The sequence below is a fragment of the Nicotiana tabacum genome, chromosome 18 (assembly GCF_000715075.1).
Source record: "Nicotiana tabacum cultivar K326 chromosome 18, ASM71507v2, whole genome shotgun sequence".
In the NCBI taxonomy this organism is placed as follows: Eukaryota; Viridiplantae; Streptophyta; class Magnoliopsida; order Solanales; family Solanaceae; genus Nicotiana; species Nicotiana tabacum.
In genome coordinates, this window is record NC_134097.1 from 124,895,007 (window position 1) to 124,908,442 (window position 13,436).

Here is a 13,436-nt window from a genome sequence, read left to right on the forward strand (position 1 = left end):
GACGCTGAGTCGGTTTTTACAACCACCAAAGAAATCCCATTGGGATGCAACCATGAGAGTAGCAAGATACATCAAAAGAGAGCCTGGTTTAGGAATTTTGTTCAGTAGTACAGGATCCAATAAACTCACTGTATACTGTGATACAGACTGGGCCTCTTGTCCAAATAAAAAAGATCAGTTTCAAGATTTCTAATCAAGTATGGGGATTCATTAGTGTTATGGAAGTCCAAAAAACAAAGCACAGTTTCTAAAAGTTCAGCAGAAGCAGAGTACAGAAGCATGGCAAATGCAGTTTCAAAAGTTGTTCGGTTAACTGCTCTATTGAAAGGAATTGGAAGCAGATGTTGCATTATCAGTTGATCTGTTTTGTGATAATAAGGCAGCTTTACAAATAGCTACAAATCCAATATATCACGAGAGAACCAAACATATTGAAAAAGACTGTCATTTTATTAGAGAGAAGATACAATTGGACCTAGTTAAAGCACAACATGTTGGATCAAAGGATCAGTTAGCAAACATTTTGACAAAAGGATTAAACAGGATACAACATGAATACTTGACCGGCAAGCTGGGAGTGCTAAACATCTTTGCACCTACCAGCTTGGGGGAGTGTAGAAGAAGGTGTTACTTAGTCGAGGGTATAATTGTAAATAGCTGTTAGAAAGTCGGCTAATTATGTTAGATATTGTTAGGAGTTAGTTAACACTATTACATTTTCTTATAAGTAGTTAGTATCGTACAACTGTTATTTATTCAGAACATTTTCATTCTGCTCATCAATATACAGAGCTTACATGTGCGCTCTTGTTCTCTCCCTCTTCTTCTCCCAATCTAGGGATTTCCATTGCTGATCTCGCTTAAACTTGACAACATAGTATAACTGCTCCAAAAAATAATAGCCGACAATATATATATTTTTTGTATATTAATATATAATATTAATATTCTATAAATATTTTTTGTATACGCGACTAGCAAATGTAATTATTTTTGGCTAAGCGGCTAAATGTGTAATTTGCCCAAAAATTCCAAAATAACTTAAATAAATAGGACCAATTTTGCAGATAGGAAGTGGGACTTCTTGGTGCAAATTCAGATTAATCGGGCCCCAAAGTAAGTATCAAACGTTCGGACGAAAAACTATGCTTATAGAAAAATGTGTTTACGTGAACATTTTGTTATCTCATCCTAATAAAAGAACAAAGTTTAAGAGGATTATTAACCCTGACACCACAAAGAGGGAGGTTGGGGGGTGGGGGGAGGGAGGGTTTCAAAAGATTGAATAAAGAAACCATGGATGTTAAATACTTTTTTGAATTTGGTGATATTTCATCGACGAATGGAAGTCAATAAGACTCAAATAGCAATTGAATAGAGAAGTGTAACATTAACATGCCAATATCATAGGAATTAAAGAAAGCACAGTTGAGTTTATAAATAACAGGTTAAACTCCTATCAGAAAGCCATAACTTTATGTTCCATAATTGCATTTATATATAGAAACTGAAAGGAGTCTTCAATCTGAAACACTCATGGGCGATGAGTAATGGCATTCACAAGCAATGTGAGAATTATTTATAAGTGATGACTAAATATATAATCAAAATGGAGTACTTACCAGTTATGTAGATACCCACAATAAAAGAAAAGGAATAAGAAAAGCGTATAATGATTGTCAGGTTCATCACAAATCCAAGTAATATTGTTTGTCAGTGTTAACAAGAGATGCGAAATTAATAAATACACACACAGAAATTACAGATCATCTAAAACTTATATTGGGGTCTTCGCTTTGTCAGTTTAGGTAGGTCTCACTGTGCCTTTAGCAGCTTTTATCAAAGTCCTTGTGTGTGTGTGAAGAGGTCTCAAAAATGAGTAGTTTAATTTGAAGAATGACAACTCAACAGAAAATCTTACTTAACTAAGAATGAGAGTTTAAGCTTCTGTACAACTGACACTATTTTTACTATCATTCCATCTAAAAAATAATTATAGATAACTTAGATTAACAACCTAGAAATTAGACTAATATCCTGCTAGTTAAACAACACTGAGGGGCAATGATGAAGTCAGAAATTTCTTCAAGAGTGCTCAAATTTGAAAAACGTAAAAAATTCTCCGAAAAAGAATGTTCAATATATGTTATATACCTCTAAAACCTACTTACTTATATATACAGTATAATTAAGTAAATGCGGCTTCGCCCCTACTGAGGGGTTATTTGGTTGCAGGTATTAATAATATAGGGATTAATGCAGAAATTGTTTCTTGTTAAATATTTGGATTGTTGTCTTAAAAATTAGTATAGCAAGTCATAAATCAATAACAATTGCCTTTTCAGGTTGTGGTTTGTATGTTTGAAGGGATAGAGAAGAAAAATAATGGACATTTCAAATATTTTATCCATATATAACTAGTAATGATATTGTTATTCTACCTTGATCTAGGTATAAAGTTGTACCAAATTAAGTTTTGGTATAAGTCAATACACGTATTAACTAATATGGACTGGAAAAAATCCTAGCAAATTAAAATGAGATAAAGTACCAAATTATATTCGATACTTGAATTATTCTGTAGTATAAAACTAGAAAGGCAATCATGCTGCACTGTCTACTCTAATACATGATTTATCATTTAGTATCTAGTAAGATTATTAGGTTTATGAGCTCACACAGTTGGTAGTTGATATTACTCTTCAAGATTTTCACAAGGAGAGTTGTTCATACATAATACTAAGTTAAATAATAATGCTCAAGAAGTTAGTGCATTGACATGAGGAAGGTGGCCTTCGGATTATGATAAAAGGAAGTTGAGTTACAAATCAGCAATTTCTTATATATTCTTGTAGTAAATCATCCTAAAATATGAAAGATTCTGAAATTCAGTAAATTATAAGCGGGTGTAGAACAAATTATACGAAATGCATCAACATACCCTCCTTTATAGTTAGAGTTATAGCTATAACTTCGGTAAAATCCAATAATTTTGGCTGAAACTTTATATTCCTGTTAGAAACCCATTGAATATATACAAGTAAATGATATAATCAGAACTAGGGGTGTATATGGACCGGGTTGGTTGGATTTTTATCAAAATTAAACCAAACCAACTATATCGGTTTGGATTGGTTCGGTTTTATCGGGATTTTCGGGTTTTTTATTACATGAACATTATTTCAATCTTACTTTGTTAAATTTTTTACAAGTAAATATATATTTAGTAAAAATTGAAAAAATTGACAAACATATGATCTATTAAAATATTCTTATAGGAGAATTTTCTTAGTAACACATGATAGTTAGTTTTGTAGTCACCTGACAATAATTTTTCGTTGATGTACACTTTCAAGGTTAATCGGATTTAATAATTAAAAATAAAATCAATATGGTACCTATATAATGATATATTCCATTTAAATTTAAATCATCGAAATGCCACTTAAAATTCGAAAAACAAAATATAAAAATTTAATAGATCTTGATATATGAATATGGAAGAACAAAGAGATTGACGCATTTTACTAACACTTGATAAGAAAGTGATCATACAACACATTATTTAAAGTTAATAAAATGAAAGCACTTTACATTTAACTAAATATTACATCCCATAAGAGAATCGCAAATATTTCTAGACATTTTTTAAAGAAAATTCTATAAAAAGTCTTAATAGTATATATAAAAATTAAATATTTCGATGTCGGTTTGGTTCGGGTTTTTTAATTCAATATCAAACCAAATCAAACCAAGCCTAGTCGGGTTTTTTAATTGGTTTGATTTGACTTTTCGGATTAGTATGGTTTTCCGATTCGTTTTGTACACCTTTAATCATAACCCAATAAGCTGCGAATTCATAAATTCAAAATTCTAAAATCACTTATGTATGTAACAACATGCATTAGTAAAATCTGGGAGTTGCCAAGGAAATGCCAGCTGTATTGTGTGAAAAAAAGATTCACTAATAGTAACTATTGTAGTTTTGTCAACAATTCGTCAATCCCAAACTAATTGGAATTGACTTTATGAATCTTCACTATGGCTCCATTCGGACTTAGTGAAGTCTCATCTTTAAACTTTAATGATTACACTGTGTCATTCGTTAGTTACCACTAAAATATTTACCCATGATTTTATTATATGAACAAGAAAATTAAATCTCCATCGAACTCAGAATTTCATTTTAATTTATAATTAATGGTGAAAAGAAAATATAAGTTACCTGCTCATTTGTGTTCCCATCTTTTCTGCTGTTATCTTTGGTGGATACGCCCCTTCACTAATTAAAGCGGAAAATTGTATATATCACTTACAATATCGTAATGCTAATGAAGTAGCTTTAAAATCTATAAAGAATGAGAACGGAAAACGTAAATCAATTAAAAAGATAAAATTGTTGGTGTGGGTGAATTTAGAGCAAGCAAAAATCATTTTGTTTTTGTTTTACTTCTTTTGGTAGAAACAAGGAGATATCAGGCATATACCTAAAAACAAAATGGAAACAAACAACATATTGCTAATAGATCGAATTAGAGTTGAAGATGCGATCAATTTATAGATCCTTTTCATCATGTTACAATTTTTTGTGAAAAATATGCATTTATGAATAAAGGATAAAAGGAGCTTAGGGTTTAGACGTCTTCTAAAGCCCTAAATGACTTTTAGTCTGAATCTCCAAAAAAAAAAAAAAACATAAAACACACAGATAAAATACATCCTAGACCTGTTTCTACACTTAATTACTACATAGATCTTGATGAAATTTACAAATAATAAGCTTAGGTTATTATATTCAAGAATAAGGAATTCCTTACCTTTGCTTTATCTCCAATGAGCTACCATTCAAGTCCAATCTTTGCCTGCTGCCTGAAACTAAACAACCCACCATATTCTGAAGATTATTATTAATTAAAAGGCTTATATATATAAAAGAGCATCAATAGTCTCAGTTTTCCCAAAATGTCATTCACCTGCACTTGAACCTGCACCTCCTTTGAATCCATTGTACTTTCATGTAGTCTTTATCATAATGGAGCCTCTTTTTACTTTATTTTTGGTTTCCTATTTTCTTTTCCATTACATGAGAGAAGGGGAAAGGGCATAGGCGAATCCAGAATAGAATTTGCAGTTTATGAGTTTTTATAACGATCTCAAGTAAATATATAATAAAGTAAGTAATTGGATTCACAATCAAATATTTATATACAAGTTATGTACAAATTAAAAGGTATTGAATTGGTAAACCCATACCTACTAGGTTGGATCCGCCTCCCTGGGAGGGGAAGGTAGATAGTGAAAATCAAGGGAAAAGTGAATAGTGAAAATTGAATTCACACCTATTATACGCGAAGAATTTTTACCTGATTAAAAAACCAAGGAAAAAATGGTGAAATTAAAGAGAGGAGAGTGATGTAGGAGGTGCAGGTGCAAATGCAGATAAAGGAAACACTTTGGCGTTTTCATTACTTGTTACTCTTCATTCCTAAACAGCAAATTGAAGGAATTTAGATCTCTTCTTAATATCTTCCTGGTGTGGTAGCTTTGCATTTCTTATATACAAAAGCTTCGTCTGATTTTCCGTCTTTTTCACACTTCATTGACAGTTGTCTTGTTAAATAGAATGTGTACACAGTAGTACTTTTTCAAAAATATCTGAGGAGTAAATATTTTTACACGTGAACAATTACTAGTATTATAAGATGAAAATAAATATTTTACAATAAGTGTATGTGTATTCCTTCATTTTTATCAATTTTAAAAGTTGGTTCATTCAATATCAAGGGTTTTAAAATGTGCTTCTTATTAGTGTTATAGTTTTGCTCCTATGCAGTACATTTTATACGTACGTGCACCAATCCTTATCAAGAATTAACAAGACATCATATATAATTCTGAACTTTGATTTTTTGAAGTTGAGACAAACCTCGTAAGCACATTTGTACAAGCGGTTAAAGCTAAAAAATAGTATTTGAAGCTGAAGTTTAAAAATAATTACATTTAGAACTTGCCGTTTGAAGGATAAAGGTTTTACTTGAAACAAATGTTAAGAACTTCTGAATGAAAATTATTACTATTACATTTGAAATACTCAAATATTTTAATCTTTTACCAATATTTGAATGTTAAAGTTTTTCTAAATATTAATAATAGCTAATTAATCAGTGTTTGCAATCTCATTCATGACCAAAGGTATCAACGTGATAAAAGGCTGTACAATGTAGGGAATTAGGTCAAGGGTGGAGTATGTGTGTGAGGTATAGTGGAGAAGGACATTATGAGACGTGGGGGCAGGGGCAAGCAACTATTAGGGGTCGTTTCGTTACAATGGTGGGGCTAGGATATTTCATGGGATGGGATATGTTACGGGATTAGTTATCCCACTTTTTATATGAAATAATTAATTTTATCATTTTAGTGTAAAAGTTATTCTAGGATTACTTCGAATCATACATAGGCTAAAGTTAATCTTTTATCCTGCGATTTATTATTCTTATTACATGTGCCAAACGACCTTTTAGAATTTAAGTTATGTGCATTGTCCGTCTAAGAGTATGTACGTGATTAAATTATTTGTAAAGTAATTATAAAATTTGATAAAATTGATAACTAATCTTCTGCTAGTATAAGTTAAATTATGCGCTCCTATCGATTAGTTCAAAAAATTTATATTATTATTATATATTTATATTAGGGTTGACTGTCTATATCATACTCCTTTGAGATACATCACTTTTTCAGATCCTGCCGGAAGGTTAGATACTTTATGCTCCCTGCTGCCTTTTTTTTATTATTGTATATAATTTAATAAAGGTCAAATACATATACAACTCATCCAACTTGGCATCATTCTTCATTTTGGCACTTTATTTCTACCTTGTTCCATTTTGGTGCTCAAACTCTATTTTATATGTTCCATTTTGGCCCTCCAACTTTATTTCTTATGTTCCATTTTAACACAAAAGTTGAAATCAGTACAAAAAATATAGCGCTTGTGTATACACAAATATGAGGTGTAATAAATATCCAATTAAATGTTGTCACCTGGTTTTTCATCCATATCAAACGGGTCAATACTAAAATACCTGAACCCGGTCATTTTTTTTCATCCACTGTTGCCCCATCTTCATTCTCTAAGTTCCAAAGCTTTCATCTGTCGATTTCATACCTGGTCCGTTTAGATGAAAGTCGGGTTCAGGTATTTTAGTATTGACCCGTTTGACATGGATGAAAATCAGGTGGCAATATTTAATTGGATATCTATTACACCTTAAATTTGTGTATACACACGCGCTATATTTTTTGTCCTAATTTCAGTTTTTATATTAAAGTGAAAGATAAGAAATAGAGTTAGAGCGCCAAAATGAAACATATAAAATAGAGTTGGAGGCCAAAGTAGAATAAGATATAAATAAAGTACCAAAATAAAAAATGGTGACAAGTTGAATGGATTGTATATATATTTGGCCTTTAATAAATCTCAATTTTTTGATATTTGAAAAGGAAAGTACTCTTTGTCCCTATTCCTTTATCAAGGACCTAGGCTAAGGAACTTTTTATGAGAGCTTTTTTTCATGGTCCAACAAAGTACATAAGCATAGCCATGTGATAGGTACCATGTCCTCCACGTGGGATTTTATTGTTCCGCTAACCACATCTCGCCACGTGGAGAAATGACTGCCCAACCACGTGGTTTATTACTTCTGTCCTTTTCTGTTTCTGCTTTTTCATTTTATTGCTTTTGGAATTTGGACGCCCTATTTCAATGGAGTAGTATACAAGAAGACTAGAGAAGTAAAAATGATTTATGACGAATCTAGTACTAGTTTTTATTTAGATTTTATATTTGTGCTAAAATCTTTTATTTAATATATAAAAATATTAACTGTAAATTTAATAACTAAACGAGTTAAGGGTTTGATGATAATTTTAGAACTTATAAACTTCAAATTCAAATTCTGATTTCACCTCTAAAAAGGATCTCTCACCATTAAAGGAAAAAAGAAGAAGTAAAAGGAAGGCTTGTACACATAGGCAGATGGAATGTACAACTCAACTAAATTTGATACTCCATTTTTTAAACTTAATATAATATATAATCAAAGATTATTAAAATTTCAACAAACATAAAACTAAACTTATAAATTTAAAATACAATGAGTTCATTGATAATAAGATAAAATATTAAATTCATTCAGAACCGAATATGGTGCTTTAGTTACGGGCTCATTAAACCAATAACCATAGCTCGGATCTGTATATATTTAAAACTTAACTAATATAGATTTTAACTCAAATAAGAAATAGGGTATGCTAGAATTTAAATTTAAATTTATAATGTTTAAATTCTAGATTCGTTTCCAAATTGTAAAGGTCCGAGAGAGAGAAGAAAGAAGACTGGTACATGTTGTGGAGTGCATTTTTGAATGTTAAAGATGACCAAACAGTATAACATATTTTTATACAAGGAAATCGTTTTGGGGAATTTGTTTTACATTATTGTACAATATATGATGTTATTAATGATTCTCAAATTGACTAAAGAGTGTGGCCGTCTTTGGAGGTGATAATTATTAAACTAGTTGGGAGGCTATAATTTGACCAGTGACGTTTGTGCTTTTCATTTGATGAGAAAAGAAAACGATAGAGGAAGATTTTTGTATTTGTCGTCTCTTGGAAGAGGGCAATAGGTAGATGAACTGAATCCGGGTCTAGCCACAGATGTGGGCTAACCCAGATATTGAATCCTGGATTTGTATAAAACTTTCATGGGCTTGCTAGATTTATTTGGAGATCTTTAAACAAATAGTCGGTCGGATTCACTATTTATTTTTTAATTAATATATATATATTATATACTAATTATATAATTATACATATATTTTATATATATTAAATATGCACTAACTATTTTTAATTTAAGAGGTCGGGTGAGTGGTTGTTTATTTAATTCTTTAATTTGGTTGGAATAGAAAAGAAATGGGCTTTTTTCACTTTTAGTCTGTCCCACAAACTATTTACATTTTGTAGCAAAAAAAAAGGGTATAAAATTTATATAACTTTTGTATATACCATACAAAATATATATATACAAAAAAAAATATTTTTTTCGGCTATTATTTTGAGAGCGACTATACATTGTGAATTTCCAAAAGAAATTACAGAGGAAAGGAATGAGATGCTTATAATATGCATGTCAGCCGACGAGAAGAAACAAAAAAGAAAAAGAAAAAGAAAAAAAAAGATGCTATGAAATACATTGTGTGGAGTCTACTACTCCTCAACATTATACTTGTAACTCGCATACCTGCATAACCTCATCTATGATCCTTTTCTATAATCTCAATAGTTAATGTCATATTTAAGACAATCTTTTTGCAACTCTCTATGTAATAATATAAATAGGGGCATGAGATGTGATGATACACACTTGGATACACTTGAAAAAATAAGAAAGTTCTCTCGTTCTCTACCCTACTGACTACACTAGTTTTAGGATACGCGTTGCGCGTGAGTTCTATATCAATGAGTATAAAATATTTAAAATCACATAAATATTATTAAACTATGTGTTTGAGTTATAAAATAAAATATTACAAAAAGCACAAGCTATCAAAAATGATGGATATTAATCTTATTTATACAATATAATAAAGGCAAAAAGTATATCACAGAAAAGTATTCTAATCCCATATCATGAATTTGATATATTTATATATTTGCTTTAGTAACTCAGATAGAGTAAAATAATATGTTGATTTATACTCAAATATCATGCAACAATATGTTCATCTTGACCTTAATAAATAAATTCTATTTGCTCAGGTACCTAATATAGTAATATAAATTTCATCTTATTCCTATTGGAACTCAAATTAAAACATACGAAAAATAAAATGAGATACCATAATCCTAAGTATTAGAACTTTCTTCCAAAAAGCAAAAGACTTAATATTTACAGTTTGCCCAAGTATTTCATGCTACAAAATTCCGTGGAATTTAGTTGCTTTTCTAAATCCTAAGTATTAGAACTTTCTTCCAAAAAGCAAAAGACATTATATTTACAGTTTGCCCAAGTATTTCATGCTACAAAATTCCGTGGAATTTAGTTGCTTTTCTATATTTTTTTGTTATTTTAAATAAGGAAGAACTTAGTAATGAGAACTTACATAGTTCTCAACATGTATTTTGTGATTAAAAAAAATGATAAAGGGGTATTAATTAAGTAAAAGGAGTTTATATAACGTAAAATTTTAATTAATTTGCTTTTAAATTCCTATAGTCAAATAAGGAACAATTTAGTAAGTAAAATTTTAGTTGATTTTAAAGTGCTAAATATTAGGAAAATAACTTAAGTTAAATGACTATTTTATCTAATATGAAATCTATTTTTAAAGAGTAAAAAAGACGGACGACATTTCAGTAAGGGGTATAGATGTTATTCTATCATTCTTATCTACATTTTATTCCATATTACCTTTGTTTTATAACAAAAGAAATAATATAAGGTACTAGTACTGAAATTTTCTTTTAATAAGAAACCATAGAAATCATAATTCGATGAATTTGTAGCCTGACGGTATCCTGGTTGCAGTTTGAACTTTGGGATTTCATGTGTGAATATCCAACTGCTGGAGGGTTGTCTTATTATTCCCTTTGCTGCCTCTTCATTACTGAATATTAATTTGACATATATTGCCCGAGTGAAATGTTGGAATTTGGACCTACATTAATTATTTATAGCCTGAAAGGATAATGACATGGCTCAAGTGCTGAACAAATAAAAGACCTAATATTAAATACTCTCTGTATAGATAAGTGAGGCAAAATAACAATTGGCATGCGATGGATATTCACTCTTTACAGAGGCTAACTCCCCTTTCCAAGAAGACCCTAGCGTATTCTATCTCTTGAATACGTGGCAACGGCAAACATCACATCAGTCAAGTTCTTCGGGTTGTGAGAGCGGGTAGATAGTTTATTGTGGAAGTTGGTCTCAGGCGTAATCATCTTTGTTGTCGCTATTGAATAGATAGAGTTGAATGATAACTCTAGATTGATTGCATAATTGTGTCTTAATCTCTACTATAGCTGCGAATTAATTATCTTACACGAAAAACAAAGAATGGCCCTTAATGAAAACTAAGCACTTCATAAACAATTTATGCTTTTTTTCCACATGATATATTACAAATTACAACATCCTTTCTTCAAATCAACATCATATGATTTACCAAAAAAGGTCGTGATGAAGTAGTAAGTACTCATTTATCCTTAATCAGAATATTGGGTTCGAATTTTAAATATGAATTCGCCTTCGTTAGAGCGCATGTTACCCTCTAATGTGGAATTTTCTGGCATGAATCCAAATTTAGTTGAGCCTCTATAAGAATACCAGATACTAGATTGGAAATTAAAAAAAAATCATATGATTTGTAGTTTTATAATCTACAAACTCTGCATAGTTAATCAGACAACATCCACCTTTTAGAATACTCAAATTTAAGACCTTTTGGCTTTAAATTGCAATTGGATGTCATGTCATCTACCTTTAACCATATATGGAAGTCAAGGATAAGAGTAGGAAAATTCAACAAAGCCGAGAGATATCTTCCTGATGATATAAGCGGGTCAATTACCACTCTGATCCCTGAACTTAGCATAATTCAAGCAAAACTTACTTAAAATCTTTATTGAATTATGACCGATCATCATATTAGTAAATAAATATATTCTTAAGCTTAATGCATGAAATCAATAAGGATTAGCTTAAGGAATACTAAAAAACGCAAGTCGTAGCCGCAATAACACCAGTTTTTATATATCTATATTGGTTTATCCCTTTCTAAAAGTATGTATGTGCATAGTTTAAGTTTTCATCCAATTTTATCGAGGAATACTTTTGTTGCTTTTGACGGAGGCAAACTTTGTTTTTACTTACTATAAAAATAAAGTCATAAATTTACTTTTTGTCGCATTAAAGTAGCTGAATTTAATTTACTACTAATGTAAAGTTACAAAATAACTTTTGTAACATTAACTTAACTAAAACACTATAATGGTAAAGTTACTACAATGCACATGATCGTCATGTAATAGAGTAGTGAGTAGAGTATCGTTCCCACGAAGATTTATGATTAACTGTTGACTGATTCAAACCCAATTTCTGTCTCTACCCAAGAGATTGTTCACAAAAGAAAGATGTAATTATTTTACTACTTAAACTATAAAGAATTAATCTAACTAAAGCAAGTAACCAAACGAATAGCAATTTCGAGTAACAAACAGTAGGAGAGGATATTCCAGGGTCACGGGCATAGTTAACAATCGTGTTGTGTTCTTGGCTTACAATGACTAATCAATTTATCTGGGTTATTGATTGACAGGGTTGATATTACTCATAAGAATCTGTCGAGTTCTTATTCGCCTATTCAAGTCAACTCAATGTCTATATGTCTATGGAATTAAGATTAACAAGAACACATTTACAATTCCTATATTTCAACCAAGCAAGGCAATTGGGTATATGTCTATCCCAATTGCGAATCCGTTCCCCGAGACCCGGGTTCAAGAACTTGCTCTATTTAATTCTATATGCAATATAAAGTTCCCACTTTCGAGTTTAACTAAAGATTCGTAGATAGTATTTGACTGTTAGCTACTCAGCAAAATAATTGAACGCGGAATTAAATAAACAACCCAATATGATAAACCCACTTTGTCAAATTAAACTCCAAACAACAACATTCATGTTTTACCCATGACCCCAGAACAATGGGTCTTAGCCACTCATACTAGTGTTCATCCCAAATAAGTTCAATTTCATCAAAAAATAGCAAAAACAAGAGAAGAAAAGAAAAACTTGATGGTCAAAACTCCTCCTTGCCTCTTGCCTCTCTATTTCTTGCACTAAACTATGAAAACCCTTGATGATTTAACCTTGGGCGAGCTTGACTTTATATAGGTTAAGTGAGTTTCTCTCCAGATTTCCAATTTTCCCCCTAAATAACGTTTTTCCGGACCGGACACGCGCGAGCTCGCGCATAACTTCGCGCGTTTCTTCGCGCATGATTCTGCCTCGGCCTTTCTTACGCGCGAACTCCTGCGCGCCTTCGCGCGTTTCTTCGCGCACCTGGAGCTTGATTTCGTCCATTTTTTCATCTCGTCCTTGCGCGCACTCAACTCCGAGGGGTTGTTCTTGCTCATAAATCATTCCAATATCCTCTTGAAAGCATCATACAGGCTCCTCGTCCTGCAATGTAATCACAATTAAAGCCTATTTTTTTATCAATTAACCATAATGTCATTGGAATATAATCAAGCGGAAGCATAAACAATAGCTAAATCACCTAGATTTCGCCTATTATCAACACCTCACACTTAATTCATTGTTAGTCCTCGAGCAATCAACTATACTCTCTAGAGAATCCTTCACT

The 13,436-nt window shown here is 31.2% G+C and overlaps 1 long non-coding RNA gene across 1 annotated transcript; it reads right to left on the reverse strand.

Annotated features, from left to right (window-relative positions):
- Nucleotides 1-429: 429 nt before the first annotated feature.
- LOC107798421 (uncharacterized) lies at nt 430-5,620 on the reverse strand. The gene is made up of 3 exons (XR_001650889.2): nt 4,974-5,620; nt 4,818-4,875; nt 430-4,282 (listed from the first exon to the last, which is right to left on the reverse strand). It is a non-coding gene; the product is annotated as an uncharacterized LOC107798421 (long non-coding RNA).
- Nucleotides 5,621-13,436: the final 7,816 nt, after the last annotated feature.